Source organism: Grammomys surdaster, unplaced genomic scaffold (assembly GCF_004785775.1).
Source record: "Grammomys surdaster isolate TR1022 unplaced genomic scaffold, NIH_TR_1.0 174, whole genome shotgun sequence".
NCBI lineage: Eukaryota > Metazoa > Chordata > Mammalia > Rodentia > Muridae > Grammomys > Grammomys surdaster.
The window spans coordinates 15,679,462-15,683,824 of record NW_021604622.1 but is presented as its reverse complement, the minus strand read 5'-3'; the positions used below and the strand labels follow the sequence as shown (position 1 = coordinate 15,683,824).

The 4,363-nt window shown below is 36.1% G+C and overlaps 1 protein-coding gene across 2 annotated transcripts in view; it reads right to left on the bottom strand.

Annotated features, from left to right (window-relative positions):
- Cdh12 (cadherin 12) overlaps positions 1–4,363 on the bottom strand; it is a 273,111-nt gene that overhangs the window by 33,124 nt on the left and 235,624 nt on the right. The gene's annotated exons all lie outside the window — the stretch shown is intronic.

The following is a 4,363-nucleotide window of genomic DNA, read 5'->3' as shown; positions in this document are numbered from 1 at the left end:
ATATATACATATATGGGATGATGGAGATATTCTTGGTCACATTATCAAATTGATATTTTTTCAGTGTTGGGTTCATATTATAGAGTCCTGAACATGCTATAAAAATCATCTTACAATGATCTACACACACATACACACACACACACACACAGAGAGAGAGAGAGAGAGAGAGAGAGAGAGAGAGAGAGAGAGAGAGAGAGAGGGAGAGAGAGAGAGAGAGAACAAGAATTAGAAAAGGTTAAGAGCTAATACTGCTTTCACGATTATAAACATTAACTCATTTATCTTCATCATAATTGTCCAAATTGAGTTTTATTAATCTTTATATACTGCCTATGAAGAAATCAAAGCTCACAGTATGAAATATGCCTGGGCTTATCAACCAGTTTAATAACATTTGTCACAAAGTATCATTATTTCATATTTACAACTTGAAGTAGCATGTTACATAGGAAAGTCTCTGTGCTCCTGGGAAGACACAAGGTGTAGTACACTTACAAATAGTCTTTTGTACTTTATGAAACCCGCAGAAGTTATTAAAAATAGGGTCAAAGTGAAAGATATCCTTGCAGTTGGCCTTTTGCTATTACTTTACCACAAACTACTAATTTTTAATAATGAAAACTTAAAAATGTATATGTGCATTTCTATATCAATTCATTATTTTGAGAAACTTTTATGAAACTATACTGTTTCCTGTCATTGAGTTGAGAGATCATATCCAGTTTGCCTTTAGGAATGAGATTTATGTACTTAATATATTTATATCTGTTAGTAACTGATCTCCCAACCAGAACTTGTCATGATTGGAGCAAGTTATGAACTTTAAATAGATTAAATACATTTTAATCTATATTTGATATCTTAGCTGCAGTTCTATCATGTAAGGAAGCATTGAATCTCAGAATTTCAATGGAATAGCTTCTCCTACAGGAAAAATTCCCTAAATACAAATGCAATTGTGGTGGGAAAAATTAAGGAGCATTGAAATGTTGTCATTTTTATTCTTCCTACTGCAAACCCTTTTCTGAACAGATAAATGTTTATTTTTATCATAATATTCCTTTTATTAACCGCTCCATTCAAGTAAACACAATAATTCAAAAGGAAATTTGCAAATTATTAGCCTCATTAGCTAATTTTTATGAGGCACTATAGATGCTGACTGTGTGCACTGCACAATAGATGAGTGTCTACTGCACACTAAGAACCTTACTAGGGGTAAGTGTATGAAATGGAATATAATGTTCACCACTGGTGATTTGAAGAGACTTTTATCTCTAGATGATCTCAACGTCTAACAGATGATCAGAAAAGGCCTTGCAGTAGTGCCGATGAAAAATAGCCTGTATAAAATCTAGCAGCTGAAGAAGAAAAATTTCCTGCACCTGATGATTGGATGGCCCTAGAAGGCTGTATAGAAATGATCTGAAGAAAGACTAGCAATCACAGATAAGAGAGATAGAACCTATTTTGGGAAGCTGCATTAGCAGCAGAAACCTTAGGAAAGAGCTATAGCAAAGTTATGCTGTTAGTATTATCACAGAAAGAAGACAGAGTTATTATCACAGAAAGAAGATAAGGGATTTAGTTCTTGAGTATCTTTGCATATCATAGTAAGGAATTGAGTAAGTGAGCCATTATTGAGAGGGTTGCTAAAACACTGATTAAACATTGGCCACTTTGAAGGATATGGGTTAGATGCATCCAAATATGACAACACTGCTAAGTGAGAATTTTCTGCCTTCTAGTATCTTCCAAAAGAGAGCGAGTAGCCTGGACAGCAAGGCTGGATTTGATTCAATGAGCTTTGAGGAGTGCTTAATATAAGAAAGGGGAATGCTGTACAAATGGAAAAAAAGATGAAAGAAATCACTAGGTGATTAGGATTTGGAGAAGATAACAGAAAGCCATCTAATGACTTACTATATTGACTTGCACGGATGATAGGAAAAAAGAATTAAATCTGCTTTCGTCAACGTTTCAGGTAAAAAAGAAAAAAGGCTTCTACACTATAGGTGCATAAGATGAAAAAGTTTCACTGGGAACTGACTAGCATCAGGAGTAATTTGTCAGCTCCTACAATATTCTCTTTGCACATATTTGTGCCAAATATGCAGTTTGTTATTCCACAATTGCTGTTATACTTTTCATAGCAGATGCAAATTATTGATATCATAGATTAACTATTCTTGTGATTTAATGAGATGTTCAACCAAAGTGACCGTTGAAATATTTGGTCACAGGTTAGTAATCTGTTTGGGTTATTTTAGACAAGAAGCTCTGGCTGGAGAAGGTTGGTACTCTGTGTGGACTTTAAGCTTTCAAAAGCCACATGTATGTTACTTCCCCACCCAATTAAAAGATGAGAAGGAGTTTCGGTTTTGGCAAATACTTGTAATTACAGATATGTACGTTCCCAAGAGTGTGTGTGGGTGTGTGTGAGTGTGGGTGTATGATGTATGTGCAATTTGGATCCTATTCCACAGGAGCTGTCCACACTTTTTTTTTTTTTTTTTCATACAGAGTGTCTGTCGCATTGGCCTAGAAGTTGCCAAATAAACTAGGTTTTCTGGGCAGTGATCCCCAGTTGTACACCTGTTTCTTTCTGCCTCCCTTGTTTGCCTTTAAAATCACTTGCCATCAGGCCTGGCTTTTTATCATTCTTGTGCACCTGAATTGTTGAGCTTGATAGCAGAGACTTATGCTTGTAAGCCCAACACTGTACTAGAAAACTTGCTTAGGCTGCCTTCATTTACTTTTCTCTGTTCCCCTTCTAATGCTTTTGTTTGCTTTGAATATTTTCAAATGCTATATAAATTCCTTGAATATGCATTTTCATTTGAATCCTGTTATTTTTAATAGCTACTGTAAATTTTATCAAGCGAATGTGGTTTGAATTCATACTAATATATTATGCAATATATTATGTTCCAGTCAATTATAAAAATGTAACAACTATCCACCATGTGCTATTGCATATTTCACATTGATTTACATTTGTTTTATATATTACATCTATACAACTCACAAGTACAGCTAAGCTTTATCGTAATAATTAGGTCTTATCATTGACCTGTATTAAAGTTGAGGTCCATATTTGGGGGCTAACAATTGAACTGCCTTTTCTTATGGATTATTATCTATTAGACACATCCTCTGATCTGCCATCCTAGAAAGTGGCTAGTGAGACTTCTTGTTCTCCTGTTTGATTCTGAAGAGGTAAGAATTGTTGCCATTTTCAGCCTGCGGAAAATGCCACACATAGGTGAATAAAGAAAGATGCTCAGACAGCTCTGTACCAAACTGCAAGGATTTAGCTGCTGAACTTATAGTAGAAAAGAAATGCTTTTATTCCATAAAAGAAATGCTGTTATTATGACCTCCTCACTGTGGTATTATAAACCTCCATGTTATTGCATAGAGAGAATTCATGTATCCTGAGCCACACCTGACTGTGGTTGACTTTTGTGTCACTGTAGATGCTAAATACCATAGAATAGATTTGAAGTCTGAGATTATAAGCTGGGAGTAGCCTCAAAGCTCAAAGTGTGAAATAACAATAGTAATAATAATAATAATAATAATAAGGCTGTCATAGTGAAACTCATAATTTAACAGCAGCCAAGAGCTCTGTAATTAGAATTAATCCATGTAACATGAGGGAATTCATACGTGGTACTACAAATCTAAACAACTACTCATAGCTAGTAAAGTCAGAACTTTCCATCACCACCATACTAAGTCAGCATGATCCCAAAATATACTCTAAACATCATACACACGGCTAAGTATAGGCACATTTTGTGTCATTGAAAATCCTCTGTGCCTCAGGCTTCTCTTCATTTCCATTCCTGCAGTTCTTTCAGACAGGAACAAATATGGGTCACAGTTTTGACTGTGGGATGGCAAAACCCAACCTCACTTGATGCCCTGTCTTCCTGCTAGAGGTAGACTCTATCAGTTCCTCTCTCTACTGTCCAGCATTTCATCCAAGGTCCTTCAAAGTCCTGAGAGTCTCTCATTTACCAGGTCTGTAGTGCATTCTGGAGAGTCCCCCACCTCCTACTTCCCAAGGTTGCCTGTTTCCATTTCTGCTTGCCCTCAGGACTTCAGTTATTTTCTATCACCCAATACCATACCAGATTCCCCTCTCCCCCCACCACATTTTTCCTTCCATGTCTCTCCCTCCCCACTTGTGATTGTTTTATTCTCCCTCCCAAGTGGGTAAGGAGTCCTTATTTGGGCCCTTCAGCTTGTTGACATTTTTTAGTTCTTTAGACTATATCTTGGGTATTCTGTATTTTTCTTTTCTTCTTCTTCTTCTTCTTCTTCTTCTTCTTCTTCTTCTTCTTCTTCTTCT